The sequence below is a fragment of the Nothobranchius furzeri genome, chromosome 17, assembly GCF_043380555.1.
Source record: "Nothobranchius furzeri strain GRZ-AD chromosome 17, NfurGRZ-RIMD1, whole genome shotgun sequence".
Classification (NCBI taxonomy): Eukaryota; Metazoa; Chordata; class Actinopteri; order Cyprinodontiformes; family Nothobranchiidae; genus Nothobranchius; species Nothobranchius furzeri.
The window spans coordinates 53870923-53895841 of NC_091757.1; the positions used below are offsets into that span (position 1 = coordinate 53870923).

The following is a 24919-nucleotide window of genomic DNA, read 5'->3' on the forward strand; positions in this document are numbered from 1 at the left end:
AATGGTGTGATGTGGAATGTTGCTCAGAACCAGCAAATCCGAAGAAACAATTGGTTCTGATGGGAAATGAAGGTGATGTCTTCGCGTTAAGCTTTGATTAGGAAATTCATAAACACATTCCACACCATCCTATCGGCCTACGTACCCTTTTGGAAGTCCCCTTTAGATCAGGAATGTCGAGGTCCAGCTTGACCCTCTCTGGAACCAAAGCCAGTAGGAAATGCAGCGGTTGCCGACCAGACCAGTCTTTGAGATACTTCCGGGTCACGACAGTTTTGTTGGCATCTAGCGAGACCCAAACCTTGATCGTGATGGTTCAGCTTTTATTCTGAAAGGAACCGTTGCAGCAGGTGGAACAGCAACAGATTTTATCCAGCTTGTCGTTGGTTCTTTCGGCTGAAGAGGAAAGTTACAGATTGGCCACTCCGACAACTTCTCTAGAACGCTTTGAACTGGCGTTAAAGATGACGTGGGCATAGTTTTATACTTCGGATGTTTTGGTTTATGGTCGAATGAAAAGATGACAGATTTACCAAGCACCACCAAAACCACGCCTCGGTCAGATCTGGCAGATTCTGATTGGATCAGTAAAAGTAATGTGTCATGTCTTAATGCTACGTGAGATCAGTCCTAGTGGAAACATTTAAAGTCATATTACTTATTATATTCTATAGGATTATAATAAAGTAATTAATATTTTGATTTCACAGTTTGGTCACATCTTATTATTGACTAACACTTTGTTTTATTAGCTTTATTAAAAATAGAGTTCTTTGATTTATTAAAAGGAGAGAGTCCTTTCTTCATTCTTCTCTTGAGCTGGAAAAGAAGCAGTTTAGCAAATGCATGAGACCTTGAGACCATATCTCATGCAGACTAGTTCTGTGTCAGAGGAGAGGGGGAAAATGACTTTTGGTGGAAAACATTCATTTCATACCTTTACATTAGGGCTGCTCAATTAATCGAATTTTAATCAAGATTACGATCTGAGTTTTGAACGATTATAAAAAACAAAACAAGCCGATTATTTGCTCCTCCCGCTTGCGCTGCCCTGAGTTGCAAATGAAGCGCTCCTCCACAGTGTTACCAACTTAGCAACTTTGACGCTATTTCCAACAGCTTTTCAGACCCCCTTCTTGACTTTTTAATCCTAAAAGTACCTAGCGAACATCTCAGAAACATCTCTGGTAACCCTTAGCTACTTTCTGGATAATGGTCGTCGACATTTCCTGCAGGTTAGCTAAACACTCCGCCTGTGCTCCGGACCGTTCTTCACAACATTAGGAAAGGGAATGATGCAGTGATGTGTCGGTCGCTAAAGACAGCTCTCGGAGCCGGCTCCTTGTTGGATTAACCAGAGTGAGTGACACACACACCGCACCTGCGGACTCCTGAGCCACTAAAAACAGCTAAATGTGCGCGTGCAGCGTGCTAAACACATGTGCAGCTTGCCCGATTGCTGTGAGACCGGGTTGGGGGGTGGGGGGTGCAGCTGTGGTTGGGACAATTGTTACATTAACTGATGGACTTGTAAATAAATAGTTTATAAATAAGGTAGAAATAAGTTCCTCACGCTGATAAATAATGACTAATCTCTCTGAGGACACGGTGCTAGTGCACTCTCCTACAGCACCTTGACACGACTCAATAAATGTTATGCAACATTTTGTGAACATCAATTTATTTGCATTTATTTGTCATAAATGCCACTGTATAATTCTTGCTGTCAGTATTTGCAAGATATTGGTATTTGGGTCTGTAATGGTTAGACTTAAATGAGTTAAACCAAGGTCTATAGCCCTTGGGTCATAGACTATGAGCTATAAGTATATTGGTCTTTTTATCCTGGGAATCAGGAGTTCTTTTAGTGATCATCTTGTTTCTTATTTTTGTCCTGATTGTGCCCTGAGCAGTTTTATGACTGAATAAAAACAAATAAAATCAACATAAATTGAAAAATCTTCCTAAATAATCGTGATCTCAATTTCAGTCACCATAATCGTGATTATTATTTTTGCCATAATCGAGCAGCCCTACTTTACATAATAAACCAAGGAGAGCGTTTAATATAATTAAAAGGAAAAAAAATTAGCATTGGCAACACAATAAATCACCTATAAATACATCTCGATTCAAGATTAGCAAATTTTTTCTCCAGAAGCTACATTTATGCAACTATCAATAAATAGAGTCCATTTGTAGAAACAGATAAATGCCATTTTTGATCAAAACCACCACATTTGAACATAATTAATTAATACAAATATGTATTTTGGGGAAAATTTTAATAAACAGTTATATGTTTATTCATTTAGATCCTTTAAATACTCAAACGAACTGATAGTTTTTCAATAAGAATCACTAAGCACTTATTATTTAGCTTTTTTGTGGTCCTGGAGAACTCAAGTGTTCTTGTTCTAAACAAAATGATATATGAACTACACTTGTACAGAGTCAGAGGTCTCCAAGGCACTTTACACTATAGTGTATCATTTATACGTTCACACACATTCACACACTGATGGTGATGAGCTACAACATAGCCACAGCTGACCTGGGTGCACTAACAGAAGTGCTGCCAGTCCCTCTGACCACCACCAGAGGCAAGGAAGGTTAGTGTCTTGCAGACAGAAAAAAAACACACTCAAGCCTTTATTTCCACTCATTAAGAATGAACAAAGTAATAAGATGTGAGGGCAATACCATTAGAAGAAAGAGAAACAGAAAGTTTGTATAGACCGCGATGAAATCAGACGAATCAAAAATGTTTGTTCGAAAAATATATATTTTTACCATTTTTACTTTGCTTGGATCAGTTTTGTCACCAGATTAAAGGGCGGCTAGTTTTGGCCAGCTTTTAGCACCCCCTAGTGTTCGTGTGTTGAACCAAAACCAAAACCTATCTCGTCTTTTTAACACATTAATCTAACAGCTGAAGTGTCTCCCAGCCTTCGTTAGTGTCTACAGGAGTGATTCATCACTGAATCAAACTAATCAGCTGTGTTCATGATCTAAAACGTGCAGGAAACGTGCTGAAGCCAGACTGCAGCGCCAGGTATGTCAGCTGAATGTTTTCCTGGTCTCACAAGGGGTGATACGGCCTGGGTGGCCCTTCATTAGCCCTGTAAATGGTAAATTTAGCACTTACTGGCTTAAGAAAATTATTTAAAAATATGAAAAAGTTACAAAGTATTTCTTTAAATTGGAGCCTCTTTCACAAATCCGATGACTGTCATGCTAAATCCACCAACAGCTAAATTACACTGTAGGCATATAATAAATAAAATGGATTTACTATGGAGAAAGTCTCATTTTCACCAGGCTGACTCACTAATAAATGGTGTTGGGCTAGTTACTTTACAAAGGTAACTTTTTTCATGAGAATATGTAAGAAGTTTGATTACCCTCCCTTCTTAACAGAACTTAATATATTTAATATAAATTACTATCAAACTAAAATATAAATGACTAGACTTGAACGTAACAAAATGTGTGTCCAGTAGTTTTTTATATAGATACCTAATAGAAACAACTACAAACAGGAAACTACACAGCGCACCAGAATGAGTAAATTCTGAAGAAAAGACCTAATTATTTACCTGTTTAAACTTTTAAAATCAGTGTCTTGCCACTTATGTCACTCAGCTCATGGATCTCACTGTGTTGAATGGACAGAGATGTGTGCGTGTGTTGTGGGAAACGTGGGTGTGTGTTTGACTGTCTGACATTCCCCTCAAGCCTTTACCCGTTAGCTCTAATCTGACAAGTTTGATGGATGACACAGACGCGCTGCACATGAATGCTCTCTCAACACACATAGGCCGTGCGTGGGTTCAAATGCCACCTTATGCTCTGATCTTTTTCTTAAAATTTCATGTTTTCAACAGAAATTTTCAGACCAACAAAACAGTGTCATGTCAGACTTTTTATAGTTTTTGTTTTTGTTTGATCTGTCCAGAGGTCACAGGGTAAACTAAAACAAGAGGACCTCTGCAGATCTTGGTCAGACTAGCGATGGGTACCGAATTCGGTACTTTTTTAAAGTACCGACCGAATTCCATAGTACCGACTGAGCATCAATTCACGTCATTTGAAACGGTGCCTCGTTTCGGTACCCGTCCTTCATAACGAGAACTTGCCTGGACAGCTGCGCATGCGCAAGAGCGTTATGTCGTCGGTCACTGTGAGCGAGTTGTAAACAGAGCAGCATGGTAGAAAGAACGCACGCTAAAGCTTGGGTCCACTTCACTAAATGTGATGGGTAACTGGGTGATGATGAAACCAGCGACAACGATCTAAGTGAGACATCCTCATCTTAATCTGCTCCGGTAGGTAAATAAAATGTTTAAGATAACGTTAGCTTGATATGTTAGCTTCCGTTCCGCTAATGGTGCGTTCGCTTTCTCCTCGGAACTCCGAATTTCCGTCTGGAAGAACATGAACGCGCTCTAAAGTTTGGCTTCACTTTACTAAATGCGACGGGTGATTGGGTGAAGATGAAACCAGCGACAACGATCTAAGTGTGAGGCATCATCGTTTTAATCTGCTCCAGCAGCTAAATAAACTGTTTACGATAACATTAGCTTGATAAATTAGCTTCCATTGCCACCATTTTTATCAGCTAATGGTGTGTTCGCTTTCTCCTCGGAAATTCTAACTTCCCAGTAGGAAAAATCAAATGAAAAAGGACGGCAAAAGGAATGAAGATACACAGTAAATGTAGTTCACAGTAAAGATGTTTGCTTCAGTTTAATTATCAGCTTATAAAACTACAAGGACAATGTTAAAATACAAACAGTTGTATGTTATTTATCGTGATATTTATCAAATATGGTTATATATTGAGAAAAATATGTATTTAATTATAAAGGAGAATTAAAATATTAAACACTCAAAAGTATCTAAAATTGGTACCGTTAAGTACCGGTATCGATTCCTAGGTACCGGCAATTAGTACCGAATCGATTCAAATGTCAAAGGTACCCATCCCTAGGTCAGACTCTTCATTATTTGGGTTAAAGTTGCGCAGCAATCAGAGGACTTATTTTGAGGCCCCAGCTGCTGCTTCCCCTGTACTTTCTTTATCTCACAGTGGGAACTGGGAGTCATTGATCTATTGCCCAGCAGCACCTACCACTCCACCCCTTCTCAGTGGGAACCTGCCAAGCTGCCCTGCAGATTTCACCTTCAAAGACCAAATATCATGAGATAAAACAGACAGAGATGTGAATGGAGATCAGTTACACTGTAAGTCTGACATCGTGACACCCTGACCCTGCGAGTTTCTGCCTTGTGTTTAAACTAGGGAGGCTGAATGGTTGTCTGTAAATTTATAAAAGCAGTCTTTAGGTTTATTGAATTAAATATAGATAAAATGTTTCCAGGTTAAATTACCTGGTGGAGAACAGTTGATGTTATGATGGCCTGTTTCCACTGTCAGAACTTACGGGTAATTTTACAGTAGCTTCACACTCTCCACGTCTTCATTTCACCGGGCTGCCCGAGAAAACCGTTTCAGGGAGCAATGGAGTACCTTCATTAGGGACTGTATTCATAAATGGCCTGGTCGAATCGCTGGGCAGGACTTTTGGTTATTTCATGTTGATTGGTTGAATCGTGGTAGGAAATGACATTGGTTGACATCGCCAAACAACAAATATTTGTAAAATTGGAAATGTTGCCGGTGTCGGTACAGGATCGGCTCGGGGTCCTTCGACTGCCGATGACGTCAAAGTACGGCAAACCCACTCGGACAAAATACACTACACATCTTTATACTGTTGGAAAGAATTGATCAGTTTCGTTATTAAAATAATGTTTCTTAAGACGTAAGTTTGTGTTTATAATGGTATTTGTAAAATAAAACACTATATTGTATTCATAATGTTGAACTCCTCTTCGAGCACATCCCTTGAAGAATCATAGGTGCTAGCAACACCTGTGAAATTGTATTTGCAGGAAAGAAGTGTGTCCCGTTTATTGAAGTATTTTGTGTTTAGAGTTTTTGACGTCTTGTCCATGCGTAGTTCAGTTACGCTCATAGCTGCTAGCCAAAACTCTGGAGTTAAAAGTTTTCTGGCTTTACTAAAATACCTGTCTGTACTTACTTGATTGATGGTAGTTTTACTTTCTATTAGACTCCAAATGTAATCATTTGGCACGTTTCTAATTCATAATTTGTAAGAATGTAATCGGTGATATTAGCATTAGCATTCCTATGGGTTTTTCCACGTATATTAGCATTGCGCTAATTACTCGCTGCTAAATTGCAGACTGTGCGATTAGAAAATCTTCTTTTGTCAGATCGCAATTTAATTGCACATGCAGTTAATCGTTCAGCCCTAATATACATGCAGCTCTATGCTAAAAGTGTATTTTCAAAGAGGTAATGATGGATTTCTTTGTAAAAGTTGTCCATCTTTCCAACAGAAACATTTGCCTGGACCAACGTAACGTGATAACAACGTAACGTGATAACAACGTAATGTGATTAAGTAACGTCCGTAAGGTTCATGTTCAGCCAATCAACTACTTAGACGTCGTCGGCAGTCGAAGGACCCCAAGCCGATCTTGCACCCGAGCAGATCCTGTACCGACAACGGTGAAGTGGAATATAAGGAAAAGGAAATAAGTGCTTTAAAATAGACATTTCAAAACTTCTTTCAGTCATTGAACCCCGCTCTTAACATCACACAGCTGCTCTTCCTCTCTGCCATTTAACAAAAAAAAAACCTTTATTGTTATTAATGTCTGAGGAGTCAGGAAAGGATCCAATTTTCTACGGAGACACCTTACTCCGCTGTGGGCTATCGAGCCCATTTACCTTGTTTGGAAAGTAGATATTTTACTTAGATTTTTTTGCCTTTTTGCTATTTATTTCTGTTAATTGTGTTATATGTAGTGGATACGTGTGTATGTCTGTATGGATATGTATAGATGAAGTATGTGCGACCATATGGGCATGCGCTGCACTTTAATGTATATATGTATGAATAGGTATATGTGCAAAAATCCTTTTGCTTTTTGAATAGTTATTATTACTATTAATTTTCTCTTTCTTCTTTACAAATTGAACTCAAGTCAGCTAACCAGTCGAGCAATTACTTTGTATATGCTAATTTATAATTATTGTTATTTCATTGTAAAAATGTCATTTTAGTTAAAAAGGGGCAGATAACATAAGTTTTCTTCTATCTGTTTCCTTTTCATTTTCTTGGTTTGAGAAACCTCAATTTATTTGTTAGTATTGTTTTTTTTCTATTTTGATAATACATGAAAGAAATTATAAAAATAAAAAATTGTGTCATTTTTGCGCAATTTATGTTATTGTCTATGGTAAAAATCCTGCGAACAAGATCTGGAACACTGGAACTTGTGTTCACCTGCATCTTCCTCTCCGTCCGAGCTCTCCGTTAAGCTGTGTGTGTGTGTGTGCCAGTGGTCAGTGCACAGGAGGTAAGAGGAGAAAATAGCAAGTTTAATCCCTGCAGTATGTGTGTGTTGTGGGAACTTGTATGGGTCACATGACGAGGATCTGCTCTTAGCGAGACGAAACGAAAGTCCACATGAATCTCCTTAAAGTGACTCTAAAGTTTGGTGTTAGGAGAGAAACAGTTATGGTTAAGGTCAATAATGAAAGTGGGTGTAATGGTTGCTGAACTCATGGACACACAACTCAATGTGTTTGTGTTAATTAGAGTGCTTAGGGTTAGTGTCAGACAGCCTGGGCGCCAAATCACTCATGTAAAAATTCAGTAGTCTCACGGTTTTTCCAGGAAATAAGGAGACTTAAGGGATGTAAGAGTAGCTGACATATGTTGACTAAGAAATCCTCGAGTTTGAGTCAAGCAGTGAGAATTGTGGATAATTTAGGCGTATGAGCAAACTTTAAAAATTTTTTTTGTATTTCTTCAAAATTAATTCTGTATAAATCATCTATAGCCATCGGGACGCTCAGCTATTGAGACATCTCATCCTACGTGACGTGTTTCGGTTCAGCAATCGGGTTTGTCATTCAATAGATCCCCTCGCGCCCACTCAATCTTCACTTTAGTTTACATAGTCTGCCCCTCCATCTAAAGTTTCTGCATCAGACTCTCCTACCATGTCTTTGTTTGTTTAGGTAATGGATTCCAAGTTGCTATTGTTTCCTATGCCACTTGGTGATTGATGGGAAAAATTCACCTTCTCCCCCCCCCCCCCCCCACCACACACACACACACACCTTCCCTCCCACAGTCATCTTTGCACACACACAGAGTAAAGAACAAGTCCCATCCTATTCTCCTGACAAAGTGACTCACTGGCATCCGGATGCTCGTTTTTTCAATTTTTTGGGGGACCAGCGAACCGTGCCTTTAAATCAAGAAGACCTTTCTGAAAACAAGGTTGAATCAGTGTGGCCATGACTCTAAAATAGAGGTTGAGATTATATGCGTGGACAGTTTGAGGGGGTTTGTCTATTCATTGGCCATGTCACCCCATGGGGAAGGACTAATTGGTGGCCCCCCAAAAGCCTCCTGTTTTGTCCCGACTGCTCACAAAGGCATTGGGGTGCGGACGGATAGAGGGTGGGGGGGGGGGGGGGGGGGGGGTGGCGGGGGGGGGGGGGGTTGTTGAGGGGAGCGGCGGCGAGGACGAGCAGGTTTCCCATAGAATAGTTGGCTGCGATGAGAGGAGTGGTGATGGTGGAGGGGTGCTCGCCACTAGGTTTCAACATGACACACACATGCACGCACACACACACACACAATAGTGAATGTCCACACAATGTCGGTCTCCCATTAGGGGTTGGTCCACACAAACCCATAAAGACAAGTGCACCCACACACACACACACACACACACACACACACGCACGCACGCACGCGCACGCACGCACGCACACACACACACAATGGTGAATGTCCACACAATGTTGGTCTCCCGTTAGGGGTTGGTCCACACAAACCCATAAAGACAAGTGCACACACACACACACACACACACACACACACACACACGCACGCACGCACGCACACACACACACACACACAGTGGGGGACTCTGGTGCCAGTTGCTGGCCTCCTCCTCTACAAGTGATCCAAGGCTGACCCACATAGTCAGCCATGTGTGAGGCTTCCCTTTATCCCACAGCCCAGTTGAAACATTGAGTTATGGGTGTTCTCTGGTGCTCCCTGCCTTCTCGGCTGGGACCGCGCTGGGGCCCCATGTGGGACGACATTGTTCACCCCGACCCAAGGACAATGAAGCCGTTGGCTTCAGAGACAGAGGGAGGGGAGAAAAGATGCGTAAAGTTAGGAAAAAACAGACAGAGGGAGGAAAATACTGTGATGACATTGTGAATAACCGAGAGGAATGGGAGAGATAAGCAGCTCAGATAAGAGCTATGGTCTATGGAAAGTGTTTGGGGTAAAAGACACAAAGAGAGATTTCTTCATCAGCAGCAGAGTGGATGGAGATAAGAAGCTGCATGACTGATGTGAAAGGAAAAGATCGGCATGACAGATAAAATAAGGAGAGGCAGTGAGACAGACAGCGGGAAAAAGAGCGCGCCTGGATGAGAAAGTATTGATTGCAGTGTGTGCTGGGTGTCTTCAGCTGTCGTAGCAGGATCCAGAGCGAGGTCGTTAGCGTCTGCAAGGCTTGGAGCCACAGACATTAGTGGCTCTTTAACAAACTCTATTGATTGGGACTTAGAGGAAGAGTTACATGTGTACCACGGGATAATGCCATGAATGTAATTAGCGCCATAGTGCTGATAGGGACATTGCACAGGCCTTAAAGGTTGGCTTGAAGAGGCAAACTATCAGTCTGGAAAAAAAAGATATTCCTTTTTCAAAGTAAAAGCTTAATTTGATCGTTTCTCTCCGTGGCAGCTTTTATGATCCTTTTAGCCTCTCTGACCTTGCCATCTTTCAGTTCAGTTAAAAGCATTTTAAGCTGCTAAAAGCAGCCGAAGAAGCTAAAACTGATAGTTTATCTTGGAGGCATAAAGAACATAAATCAGGGATTGGGAGCTACAGGGTTGTCAGGGTTCATTTAATTTGTTGGCTCGCCCTCGTTTCTTCCTCTCCATATGACTGTGATTAGTAGATGGACTTGCTCTCAAAGAGAGCAGTTTAACTGAAAAACTACTTAGAACCTAATCAAGTGATTGTGTTGATGGTGGCTGAGTAAAAGTGTTTATATGCAGTGGAGCGGAACAAGCAGATTCATATAAAAACATTATTTTGAGCAGAGAAGGTTTTTTTTTTAAAGAGCAAGTCACCCCCTGCCAGATTCTTACTCAACTCCCACTTTCTGTTTGAAAAATGCAACAAATGCTGTTGCCTAGCAGACCGAGAGGGTGGAGCCACTAACAAATACACACACTCACGACATTGTGACATCATAATGTACCATCTAACATCATAGTGTACCTCTTAGCCAATAGCGACGGCAGATTTAAATTCAAATGCAGCGCTGAGTTTTTAACCTGACGACGGTGCAACACTGACAGTTTCAGGCAGAATATTTAAATTTTAACTAAGATGCACTAAAGTGCCGAATTATTGACTACACGTGTCTGCAGCACGATCAGACACTCATTTATATAGTTTATCAGGAAAAAAATGTTGATTTGGAGTGACTTGATCTTTAAGACTTGCGGATGAGGTTATTTACAAAAATCAGTTAAAAACCTGCTGCTGATCAAAATCAGCCAGTAATCACTACGACCTGCCTAAACTTTGATTGGCCGAAAAGTTTGAAGTCAGATTGATTTTGGGTCTGTGAACGCAACATCACCTAGCAGCTATTAAAAAAAAAATCCAACGTATTTCTTGAACCTTCTACCCAGTTTTACTAAGTGCTTTTTTACACAATCAGTAGGTCAGACCTAGAAATTGGCTGATATTGGTTTTCTTATTGGTGATGCAGTTAGTCAGCCACCGATTGTGCAAGTTCTCCCACTTAAAATGATGACAGAGGTCAGTAATTTACATCATAGGTACACTTCAACTGTGAGAGACAGAATGTGAAAAAAAAATCCATGACTTCACACGGCAGGATTTTTAAAGAATTTATTTGTAAATCAGGGTGGAAAATAAGTATTTGGTCACTTCAAACAAGGAAAATCTCAACACTGAGAGTTTAAAACAAAAATTATTTTTGTGCAAATATTGATGTATTCACCTTTAATACTAGTTATTACAATGCAGCAGTTGCTGGATTGGTGCTGATCAATGTGGAGTGCATCAAATAAAACAATATTAACATAAAGGTGAGACGTGTCAAAATCCCCCCCCTCCCCCAGCCACCACCACAGCTGGAAACATTCCTAGGGGAAACACTGGCATGAGTGGCCATATACCTCTTTTTAAAAATACTTCTTGACTAAAATTACCAGAGACTAAGAAATGTTAAAAGCAGTCCATCAGAGTTTGTTGACGTTCTGCTCCATCAGTGTCTATAGAATCAGCGGAAGGACGCTGTTTAATCAGACGATAAAAGCTGACTGCTCCCATTGATGTGTGCCAGCTGTCATCTTTTTGCTACGTCTACAATGATTAAACACTTGTTCATGGGCTGCTAGGAAGTAAAGAGTGTTAACAGAGACTCCTGCATCAAAAGCTATGTTGCAGTTAATTGCTTGTAGCACCACAATACAGGTTAGAGCATGATTAACAAGGTGTCGCGGGTGTTTCAGTGTGACGGAGGCCGTCGTACGTTGTTCTGGTTAAATTCTGTTGTGTTCTTGCTTTCTCAGCTAACCACTGACATAGAACCATAAATATCAGAGCAGCATACGTGCAGTTTATGAGCGTGCATGCACATATGCGTTAACCTAAACCTTTGTTCTGAAGAGCTGTCAGCTCAGCATACAGACGGCAAAATACAAGGAAAATGGTTGTCGATTGTGTTCGTAATGTTTTACCATAAACAAAAGGAAATGATGAATGTATATCACATATTTTTGTTTTACCACCTTTGACTTCTACAAAGCTTTAAAATATATCAAATTGGCAAGTCAGGGTGTCATACGGTTGCTAAAACAAAGTGTATGATGATCTGACAGGTAAATTGGCCGGTCAGGGTATCGTATGTTGTTCTAAACAAAGTGCATGTCGATCTGACGTGTAAACTGGCCCTTCAAAGTGTCGTCGTCTTCCTCCGCTTATCCGGGTCCGGGTCGTGGGGGCAGCATCCCAACTAGGGAGCTCCAGACCGTCCTCTCCCCGGCCACCTCCACCAGCTCCTCCGGCAGGACCCCAAGGCGTTCCCGGACCAGATTGGAGATGTAACCTCTCCAACGTGTCCTGGGTCGACCGGGGGCCTCATGCCGGCAGGACATGCCCGAAACACCTCCCCAGGGAGGCGTCCAGGAGGCATCCTGACCAGATGCCCAAACCACCTCAACTGACTCCTTTCGATCCGGAGGAGCAGCGGTTCTACTCCGAGTCCCTCCCGAATGTCCGAGCTCCTCACCCTATCTCTAAGGCTGAGCCCGGCCACCCTACGGAGGAAACTCATTTCGGCCGCTTGTATCCGCGATCTCGTTCTTTCGGTCATTACCCAAAGCTCATGACCATAGGTGAGGATTGGGACGTAGATCGACCGGTAAATCGAGAGCCTGGCTTTCTGGCTCAGCTCCCTCTTCACCACCACAGATCGGCTCAGCGTCCGCATCACTGCAGACGCCGAACCAATCCGCCTGTCGATCTCCCGATCCCTCCTACCCTCACTCGTGAACAAGACCCCGAGATACTTAAACTCCTCCACTTGAGGTAGGACCTCTCTCCCGACCCGGAGTTGGCAAGCCACCCTTTTCCTGTCGTCATACAGCTTAAAAAATGTGTGATTATCTGAGACCATACGCCTGTCTGACAGACTTGTGCTGTCAGATTGGCAGACTCTGTAATGCACTTATGCCAATCTGACAATGTCTGGTGCTTGGACAGAACGCTGCATTTTACCCCAAAAATTAACAAAACTCAGTTATAAAGGACCAAATCGTACCAGTGCATGCATCCCCTGACCTCACCCCACACCAAACCAGTAGCATGTCATCAAAAGCCAAGACTCCCTTCTGGAAACCATTTTAGACTGGTATAAAGCCACATTAGAAGATTTACGCTGTTGACAGTTTTTTTTTTTATTCCTCTTCCACTGTTAGAAGATTAAACAGCTTCACCAGCTCTTATAATCAGAGATGTGAACCACGGGTAAAAAATAAAAAAGCACAACCAAACGCGTTTTGATAGTTTCCACAAAGACGGAGACATATGCAGGTCATTACGTGGTTTTTTTACCCTCAAAGACAGCTGCTGCTTCTGGATTTTAGAACTCCTTGGAAGTATCTGGCATAAATGGGAGGTGATTACCATATCAGAGATCAAGACTCTGGGCTCTGACACCACTTTTTCAATTACTCGGGAAGGTTGTTAAGATGCAAATTCAACAAAATGTCGGAAACCCCCTGAGAGGTTAGAGTTTCACACCCAAAGCCGCTTCTTAAGTTTCTTTGCTCATCACATTTTGACAAAAGAAGGAGATAAAGGTTTGTAAAGGTGATGCAGGTGATCTATAATTCATTCTGCTCGTTAGCATGAAAACGCAGCATCCATCTGAGTGACGTCTTTGATTTAAAATTCATTTAAAATTGCACATCCTCAAATAACAATTTTGTCTATATTTATCTGGAAGCTTAGTTTTTACTTGTTTATGTAATAAACTCGGTCAGATTCAGCACACACTTTGTTTGTAGAGTCCTAGTCTTTGATTTTCTTGCATGTTATCCTGTAATTCAGACAAATTATGCAGCAATAATGCACAAAGCGGTTCTTCTAGTCATACAGCAGTTATGCAAATGAGCGATTTTGCCTTTAGCACAAGCTCAGAGGAAAGGATTCATAATAAATGTAAAGACAAGTGTTGGACAGACGAAACACGTAATGCATTTTTTCTTAAAAAATAAACTGAACGCAGATGAAAGTGAAATATTTTTATTGGATGACAAGACAGCTCCTTTGACGTTTGCCGGATATCAGAAACAAACTTGAAATGGTCAGCATTCTGTGGTGTACTCAAAATAAAGCTGCTTCTGTTTATTTTGGTAATCAATTAGATGCGTTTGGAGGATTTTTACAAACTTATTTTGTTTACTTGTGTTCTTTATTTAATTCAATTCAATTCAGTTAATCTCACGTCAACAATGCAAAAAACAAACAAACAAGCAAACAAACTCATTAAAGTCAGTTTTAGTAAAATGCTAACTGCAGAAGGTGAACTAGAGAGAAAAGTAAAACAGAAAGAAAATGATGTATGGTGATGAATCGTTTTCTTGGAAAGTTCTTAATGAAGGAATCAGCAAACGAAGGGATAAGAGATAAGAGACCGGTATGAGGGAATAAACAGCAGCTGCATGATGTGAAGGAGCAGGCTGGCTTTGACTGGTGCTGCCAGGAACGCTGGGGGCACTCTTTCTGTGTGTGTGTGTGTGTGTGCGTGTGTGTGTGTGTGGCAGTCTACGTGTGAGTGCCAGGGCAGGGAGGGGGGAAGTCTCTCGCTGAGGTCATGCTATGCAGGCCTCTCCTCTGGGGCCCACCCTGCTTGGCAGCCACACACACACACAAACACACACACACGCACGCACGCGCACGATGCAGCACAGTGGGGCCAGCGCCAAATCATGAGCTGAGAAGACTTTACTGCTTGGGTGTATGAATGTCTGTCTCTTAACTCTGTGTGCTGCTCATCATGATGGCCTCATTATGACGGTCCTGCATTGTGTTGGATTGATGTGTGTGTGTGTGTGTGTGTGTGTGTGTGTCTTTATAGGTTTAAGTGGACAAATTTGAACATGAACCTGTTCTGTGTGGACATTTTTACATTGTGGGGACATTTTGCTGGTCCACACAATGCTCAGCACCCTAAAACATAACTTTTATGTTTAACCTTTAATTTAGGTTAGGGTTAGAAATAGAACCCCATAGGTTAGGTGGTTAGTTAGTGGGTTAGGCATAGTGGAGTAACTAAAATGAATGGAAGTCACTGGAGGGCCACACAAACATATAAATACGAGTGTGTAAGTGTGTGTGTGTGTGTTTGGCAGACACAGAGAAAAAAAACCAAATGACAGGCAGGCGACAAAAATCCATCATGTGTGCCGTGTGTACTGAGTGTGCGTTTGTGTGTTTTTTTTGTGTGTGTGTGTGTGTGTGTGTGTGTGTGTGTGCGTGTGTGACCATGTTATCTATGTGTTGGACTATAAGTCAACAGGATATTTCTTCTCTCTGAATATCCTGGTTGGTGTTTTAAACTGTGTATGAGCACTGATCCACAAAGGTGCTGTTGTTTTTATGTAAGAATTTATACATGAAGTTTGCTTTCTCACTATTATTGCTTCCTAGCCTTGCTTCCCGCTGACTGTCTGTTCAGAGACGTCGTGCATTATGCAAATCACACAAGAGCACTGCTTTTCTGTGACAGGAGAGAGGAAAGTATGACTCCGCAGCGGATTATCACAAAACATGCACACACACTATTGGTTTTTCTATCCATATTAGGACTTTTCATTGACTTCCATTCTTTTTAGTAACTGCATTTATGTCTAACCCAAATCCTTACCCTAACCCTGACCATAACCACTGTATTTATAAAGCTAACTGTAAGAAAACCTCAATTCACATCTTACCTCTAAACCTCACCCCTAAGCCTAAAATAGGGTCCACCGTATTAAGACTGGGTTTTGGTCCTAATATGGCCCATCCGTCTTCTAAAGATTAGTGGATATGCTAGTTTTGGTCCTAAGTAGGATAGGCAAACAAGTACATACACACTCACACTAAACCCATTCTTATGCTTGGTTTTATGCTTAACGCGTTTACTTTCCGCTTGGTGATGCGGCTCGCGGATGGAACGCGCTTCACAACTCGCAGCGTTTATGGTTCATGCGGCTCGTCTCTGCGGTGAGCCAATATTCTCCCAAACTGTAGGGGGCAGCATGGAGCTCTACGGCATGCATCCAACACTACACCATAGTAGAAGTAAAAATTACTGTTGTTTACAACATGGCATTCCAGCATTTTTAACAGCGTCCTCGTCTTTTCCGACGGTGCGAGCTATTTCTCTCCAAGAATTATTAACAACATGTTGATCACGGTGATCTCTGAGAGCTGAATCATACAAATGTCTGTATTAACGAACCTCTGCCATGTTAGTTCTTGCCAGTCCGCCATGTTTTTCCGCGTCCGACCGTCCGCAGGGTTAGAAAATTTCGTAGGTGCGCGGTGCGGAAAGTTTGGGCCGTGCGGAGGCACGGTGGAGGGGCGTGGTTGTTAAAATGATGCAGTTTTGTCGCGCGGAGCCGTGCGAACCTCGCGGACACGTCAAGCATAAACCAAGCTTTACACTTTCAGGAGAAGGCGAGGAAAACTGTAATGATCAGACTGCTGTGTCTGTTTTTTTAACCTCTTCTTTTCCTCCTTGCATTTCTGATTCTGTTTCATTATAAAGCATTTTGGTAGCAAACTGAGATTCATTTGCTGTGCTCTCCTTGTTGTGTACTTGTTTTTATTTAAACCTACAAAATCATCATCTAACACAAAATAGATTAGAAAAGTCCTACATTTATTTTATGAGACTGAAATCTTTATATTTTATTTAACTTGAGACTTTTTAATTCCTTTTGAGAGAACTTGAACTCATAAATCTTTGTATCTCATTACATTTATGGCCGTAGTCTGAATGCTCTAATAGAAAGTGTTGACATTTTTATCGTAAATATGTCCCTATGCCTCTATTCCCGCGTTTAATTATTAAAAGACTTAAAGTAAAAAAATATGTTTTTCTTTTATCAGAGAACACTCTGCCTATCAGACTTGCAGATTTCCAGTTCTAAATAAATAATACTCATCTGCTAAAAGCCCCACACAAAGAGAAGAATAGGATCGGAGTTTTGGGCTTTCCAGAGGTAAATCTGCAGCAAAACTCCTAAACGCTTCCAATCGGGTGAGATTCTTTTGTGTCTGTTTTTGGCTAAGTTTGGGTTTGTACGTTATGGATGGCGGTGATTCAAAAGGGTTAATAAAGACTGAATGTTGGATGTTTAAAGACATGCTCCATATGATTTCTCTAAAAAGAACCCAAATGGTGTTCATATATTCAAATTAAAAGGTAAATGAAGTCAAAACTAAGCACTCGGAACTTATTTTGCATTTTTTTTGCAATCTTTATTATATTGGGCGGAGCTTCCTAATGAAAAAAAATCACCCTGTCATCTAGGGCTGGGGGTAAACGATTATTTTTAAAACGATTATTCTGACGATTATTTTATCGAATAGTCGACGATTAATCTAGTGATTATTTTTCTATTGCACAATTAATAAACACCAGAAAATCTTAAATAAATTCCTTAAAAACATTGATAAATTGTTACTGTAAGAAGCACTACAGGCCTTCCATTTTGTATAACACTGCTATCATTGTGTCGGTTGGTTATGTTCTGGTGACGTGTAGAACTTGGGAGTGCAGGCTGCTGCCTGAGAGGTGGTTGGAGACGGGAGACGGAGTGTCTCCATTCTGCTTTGTTTTGGTCACTTATGTGCGTGAGGTGAGTGGTGTTACGACTCTTCCTGGGGAGTTTGGCTTGTGTGCAAAAAGGAAGGGACAATAACGGGATTTAAAAGCTAAAATGATGATCAGGTTTATTTACAACTACAAAAAATCATAAATCTTTTCATCCACAGGTTGGGAATAATAATTTAATTCTGCCTGTGGGGAATTAAAACAAAGTACAAATAAGTAGGGATGTCCCACTGGGCAAAGATTACAGGGTTCTGGACCAAAATAAGGATCTCCAAAGGTCCAAACTCTAAACTGGGTGGTTAAACCAAACTCAAGGTGATATTTTAAACTAAACCAAAACCCCACAACACTCTAAATGTAATAAAAGGGAGATCTGCACCACAAAAAAGATGAACTCTAAACCAAAACGTAACAGCTTATCTAAACGCAAGAAGCTGTTAGCGAAAATGCTAACAGTAGCTTTACCAACGTTAAGTTCAAGTTTCCAAGTTTAAATAAACCAAAAACACCCAGCAGCAAACAGACCAGCACGGAGGAGAGACTGCTACCACAAAAACAGCTCTCCTAATGTCTGAAAGAAGCTCCTTTATGAAGGGAGAAATGCTCCCGGTGATTTTCTACATTTGCGATAGAGACGAAGCAGCGCATTTGACCCCGGAAGTTGTTGTCCGTTGCCGGGAGACGAAGGCGGGCAAAACAGGAAAGGAATCTAGTAGCGGACAGACGTTGTTCCGGGTCTTCGGTATTTGGTGGAGATGTTAGTGAAGGTGGAGAAGAGGGCGAACTGGAGGAAAAACAGGCAGATTCCTCCTTTATTTACAAACTCCTGGGGATGCAACAAGTGGGCGTGGTGCGTCGACTACTGGATCTGACGTCGACAAATTTTTAGAATCGAGCCATCGACGCCATCGACCCTTCGGTACAGCTCTACTGTCAGTTGGTTCTCTATCATGTTCCTCTCTCCACTCATCACCCCGCACTAACTCATAAGAAGCCCTCACATTAACATCCATCTCTCTGCTGTGGCCTACTTTCTCATACAAACAGTGTAATCCTCTGTATCCTATGCATATGTTTGCTCTGTTCCCTGTGGACGGAGCCCCCACGGCTCAAAGCCTACCATCCGCTCACGGGTACCACTTCTGCAGCTCCGTAACAACAACTGGCATCCATCCCAACATATCCAGTGTTTTTTAATTGCCAGCATGGGTTACTCTGACTGTAGCTGAAACATCTCTCTCATGCTGGACCTCTGTTTGATCAAAAGAAAAGTGATGGTGCCGGCCTCCGAGAAGACATTAGATGATTAGGAAAGAAAATAAGCTAAAACCAGAGAGAAGCATTTTGGAATAAGTCCGTGAACTCACAAAGAGTTTGCCAGCTCCGGTTCGCCTTCACAGAGAGCCAGCATACGTCACCTCAGCTTTTAAAATAGTTAATCTGCTCTGGAGGGACAATAACTGCTTTAAGTCCCTCTCTCCTGCTCCCACTCTTTTCTAAGTCCCTCCCCTTTGAGATAAACCCCTCTGAGGCACATTGCTCGGATTAGCTTATGTTGTTGTTGCATCTCCATCGCTCTATAGCATGAGCCCAGGATGCAGATACAGGAGTTGTACAGTAAGATGCTTATCTGTAGATGGAGAGGGTTAGATTTATGTTATCTGGTGGCACAAACGGTGTTAATACTGAAAGGTAAAAATGGTAAAACATTTATGCTTTTGGACATTTACTGTGTTTTTAACTTAATTTTTGTCCAAGTTTGTTTTAAAGGTAGTGGCCAGACTCAGCATTAAAATTGTAGAAATGCAGTATAACTACATTTTACCATCTATATAAAAATGAACTGGGTTCAGTTTTTCATTTTATAAAGTAATTTAGTCAGAAATCATTACAGAAAATCAAATTTCTCTCCTCCAGGCAGCGAAGAACCGTGTTTTGCACACTCACACACGTCATACTAGGTAGCTGCTGTTGCTAGCATGGTAAACCACTGTATTTTGTTTACTATCGTGTTCCTAATTAAAACAGAAAAATTTGTTTGCAGCTGCAGCTTAAGGTCTGAGTCATATGTCCGTGTCCTACACGTATTTTTAACTAACATAGGTTTGATCTAAAATAATAAACTACATCTATAAATCCATTTAGAACCGCACCGGTACTTCTGGACTCCAGCAGGCGAGTCCCGTTAGCATGACTGCTGCAGCATTAACTGTTAGCTCCGGTAAAGAACAAGTAATTTGTGAAAGCTACCACACACACACACACACGCACGCACACACACACACACACACACACACACACACACACACACACACACACAGATATAATCTAAAAGACGATCCCCATTTTTCAACAATAGATCCTCCTATAGGACCGGTAGAACCTCCGTGACATCCTGGATTAGAAAACAACGATCCGAGCTAGCAAGTTAGCATCAGAAAGATTTAGTCTGGTAAGCAATCGGTTAAATATTTTCTGATGTTATATCAATAAATACACCCAGCAGTAAAGCTGGCAAGACGTTATTTTACTCATCTGTAGATTACTGAATTGTATTGGGACAACACGATGGAGCTAATCAGCTGAGAACTTAACTGAAAGCTACCGGTAGAGCACAGACATGAAATATTTAACAAACTTTAACAAACTGCACCGATTCTGGTTCCAAAGACGAACAGAATCCTCCCCGGTGTCCCAATCGGGCCGCGGGTTTTCTGAGTGAAACGGTCCAAAGCATGTCTGCACCTCCGGTTCTGCCAGCTGCAGGGTACGGAGTTCGGCTGAACTTCTCCGGTAATCCAATATCCGTTCTTGTCGCCGTATCTCAGAGAAAAATAACAAATCTGACCGACTAGCAGAGGCTTCAGAAGCTACATCTGACTGGTGACACCTTGTTCTCTGCTATAACGCTAACGCAGAAACACCGGAGTCAGGCGTTGTTTACTACAGCTGTTTCAGCAGAGCGCCTTGTGAAACGTCACCAGCTACCCAGGGCTAGACCGGAAGCTAGTTTCTGTTTTTCCCGCGCCGGTCACAAACATCAGATTTTCTTAAAATTCCAGCCGCGAAAATCCAAAAACCTTTCTCATCTGAGGTTTTAATACTTCTTTACACACGCCATTGAAAGAAATTTAGCCTCTGGCCGATATCTTTAAAAACTCTAGTGACTGATGCTTTCTAGCTGCGGTTAGAGTGGAGTTCAAGTTCTAATTTAGCTCTGATCTTTCGAAAAACAAAAGAAATGCATTCAGTGTTATTATTGTGAATTGCTGTGCAGCAAACACTGCTCTTTGTTGTGACAGGAGATTACTCAACATAATGAAATGAACAGGAGTGACATATCTGGATTTCCCATCTGTTTGGCCTCCGGACCACTCTGTCTATTTCAATTATGCTGATGCACTTTGTGCTTTTTAATGCCCTCATACTCTTATGAGGTCACACTCTGCAGGTATCATCCAAACGGCGTTGTCCTCGTTTGGTCTTTACGAAAACCTGCTGCTCCTGTGAACTTTTCCAAGTACAGTGTGTATCCTACAGCAGTTGCTGACTGGATTAGGTTCCACGGCATGTTTCTTTCTAGGAAGCATTATCTGTTTGAGCTGCGTACAAATCAAAACAAGTCATGGGATTTAAAGCTGTGGTACATAGTGTGTAAATTTATTTTTTAAGTAACTTCAATAATGTGACTGGCTTAGCCTGTTCTACGATATAAATAGGTAATCTTCCATTAATCATATGCGTGAGAGATGGCAGACCTGTATTTCTACTAAGTCCCTTCCCTGACCTCTACAGCAAAACAAATCATTTACACAAGCCTAGAGCGTTGACCAATAGAGTTGCATATCCACAAGTGCGAGAGATTGCGCCCCAGTTCCCAGCATGCATTGCAGGGTGACACAGACGTCATTTTAGTCATCTTAACACACTGACCTAGCTTGAAGGGACTTTACGGACTTTTGAATTTTTATGCTCGCGATTGCCCCCTCAGGCCAAAAGCGTAATGGCAGCTTTAATAGTAGGCTCGTGCATGAGGCGTGCATGCTGTACGTGCACACTCCTTAACGAAAATAACAGCTGAGACTGTCGTGTGTGTGTGTGTGTGTGTGTGTGTGTGTGTGTGGCCCGGAGGACAGAGGACAGGAGAACGCACAGCTAATTAATTAAATAATTTGGTTCTGTACCTTTCTCTGCAGCACAGCCGACAAAGGTTTATGATGGGTCAGTCCTCCTGCATGCTCAGATCATTCCCTTCCCTTGCTTGAAAAATTGTTCCAAAATGAAAGTTGAACCCACATCTTTTTTATCTGTGAATTCAATGCCGTTCGACGAGTCTCAAATAAAAATTTGGGCATCTTACTGTAAAAAAATATACCATTAATGTAAAAAAGAAACTCTAAATGAACTATGTTCACATCCAGAATCAAACCCAGGTCTTCTGCACGAGAGTCAGACATCTTACAAGGTGAGCTACACTCTAGTAACATTCACAGTATCTGTAACTTTTATATCCTTGATGACAGCTGAAACAACATCAAACCAAAGAACGGTTCTGAGTGAAAATGGCTATTTTGTTGCTAATTTGCAGGAAATATCTAGAAGAAAGTTCAACAGAAAGTAGCTAAGGGTCCTCAGAAATGTAGCTAGCTTTGTCACTAGGCGTTAGGAACAGCGACAAAGTGGCACTGCCTCTCTCTCTGCTGCTAAAGCTACGGATAGCAAATGCTACGGGCGATGCCTGAGCGTGAACGCGCATGAAGCAGCCTGCTCGACCCGAGCATCTCTCTTTTTCTGTGATTTTACAGAAAAACAGGCAATCACAGTAAAAATGCCAGGGCTCATTCTACAGGACCAGGGCATTGCAGGAGAATGTATGAAGAAGAAATTTATTATTTCTATACATGTTTTGGCTGTCAAACTTCCATAATGCCCCTTTAAATGCCAATTCCACTTGCATTGAATTTATGTGTAAACTTCAAAGTAACAAAGAGAGGGGGATGAAAAGGGATTTATCTTTTGTGCATTGAATCTAATTGATTAGTACCCTTACACTACATCAGCTACATTTAGCCTGTTGTAGCGTTAGCAGAGGTATGCTAGCATGGCGAGTGCCGAATTCCTGCAGGTTTTAGACGTTTCCATGGATGAAAACTGCAGATTAAAACGAATCACATGGACAACAGCTTTAATGGTAGTTTGACAAATGGTAAAATATTTTCTTCTGAGTGTGTAGTGGATGAGATTCTTTCAGGTGCATGTCACCGTCACCTTCACCTGTTTTAAACCTTTCCTCTGTGACCTTTGCCCTCATCATCCAGCCATCCTTCCATTAGTCTGCTGTCATTCCACGTGGAAACGCTCTGATGCTGCCGCACAAGGAGGATTAGTGGCCGCTGCGTTGTCCACCACTCACCTCAGCTGAACCGACACCAGCAGCGCACTTGTTGTTGAGCAATTCAGAAGGGCTGTTTTACTTCACAGCAGCAGTTTTTACAGAACTTTTGTTGTCGGTATCGGTCTTTTGACAGATGCAAAAGAGAAGTCAAAGGGCAAAGCAGATGACTGAGTGCTTCTGGAAGCCTGTCAGCTGCTGGCGTACCTTTGTGGCCTTGATTGATTCTGCAGAAACGGCTCAGAATCAACACAAAACTGTCGTTTTGCAATGCTGCTGCTATGCAAAGCCAGACAGGAATGACCAGCAGTCACAGTCTCACTCAGTAATGCTGCATGTTTAGACTTCACCATTTCCTTATGTCGCGAAAGAATAAAACTCCTGGATGTGACTGTATTTGGAATAAAGATCTCACTGTCTGCTCAATCTTTATAACTCCTCCAAATCACCTTGTAAGTCTCCTAATAGCAGCCTGTGAATGATTTGAATTCATCACATTACTATATTCCACCGGAGTCTGATCCTCTCCTGTATCATTTCACAGCTGGCTTATCACTGCAGAAGAAAAGAGGAAATGAAAAATGATGACTTTTAGGCTGCTGCGCTGAATTGATTCTGTTCCAAACTGCCACATCGACGAGATTGCAAATTCAACAACCTGTGCTGAGCAACAAATGTAGTGCATGATTAGACACAGTACGTAAACGTGATTTATGCACCCTTTTAAGCTTTTATCGTTCGCACACATGGGAGTGAAACAGAATGATGTTAAACACGACCTGGAATTTGGGATCTGCCCATGCACATTGTGAAGTTGTTGAGCTGGGGGGAGATCTGGACATTTTATGGGTTGGATCAACAGTTTAGGCTCTTTACCTTTGTCTTTCAAGCTGTTTCTGAACAGATTTAGCAGTTTTATGAAGTGCATTGTCCGCCTTGCACGATGAGGTTTAATCTGGAGCATTTAGATGCTAAAGTGAAATCTAAAGAACACCGGCACCAAAGGATTCCCGCAAAAGCCTGTTTGAAACATCGCCAACCGTCCCACTGCTGTTTACTCCCTCCTTCAGAGATTAAAGTTCCTCTGAGTTTTAAGGTAACAGTGGTAATCCGTCTGGGTGACTCATCCTGCAGAACTTTATCTTTAAATCAACTCCTAACAAACAGAGTGTGCAGCTACAAGAAAGGTCCAGTAAAAAGAAGGTTACCAAAGATTAAAGAGCAAGTCACCCCCTGCCAGATTCTTACGCAACTCCCACTTCCTGTTTGAAAAATGCAACAAATGCTGTTGCCTAGCAGACCGAGAGGGCGGAGCCTCTAACAAATACACACACTCACGACATTGTGACATCATAATGTACCATCGAACATCATAGTGGACCTCTTAGCCAATAGCGATGGCAGATTTAAATTCAAATGCAGTGCAGAGTTTTTACCTGACAATGGCACAACACTGACAGTTTTAGGCAGAACATTTAAATTTTAACTAAGATGCACTAAAGTGCCAAATTATTGACTACATTGGTCTGCAGCACAATTGGACACTCATTTATATAGTTTATCAGCAAAAAAATGGTGATTGGGAGTGACTTGCTCTTTAAAGGGCAAGTCACTCCCAAATAAACTTTTTTTTTTGCTGATAAACTAAATAAACGAGTGTCTAATCGTGCTGCAGACACGTGTCGACAATAATTTGGCACTTTAGTGCATCTTAGTTCAAATTTAAATATTCTGCCTAAAACTGGCAGTGTTGCGCCGTCGTCAGGTAAAAACTCTGCACTGCATTTGAATTTAAATCTGCCACCGCTATTGGCTAAGAGGTACACTATGATGTAAACTGGTACATTATGATGTCACAATGGTGTCGTGAGCCTGTGTGTGTATGTATTTGTTAGCGGCTCCGCCCTCTCGGTCTGCCAGGCAACAGCATGTGTTGCATTTTTCAAACAGGAAGTGGGA

The 24919-nt window shown here is 41.6% G+C and overlaps 1 protein-coding gene across 4 annotated transcripts in view; it reads left to right on the forward strand.

Moving 5' to 3' along the window:
* The window catches only part of sema6a (sema domain, transmembrane domain (TM), and cytoplasmic domain, (semaphorin) 6A), a 199225-nt gene that overhangs the window by 25481 nt on the left and 148825 nt on the right, over positions 1-24919 (forward strand). The gene's annotated exons all lie outside the window — the stretch shown is intronic.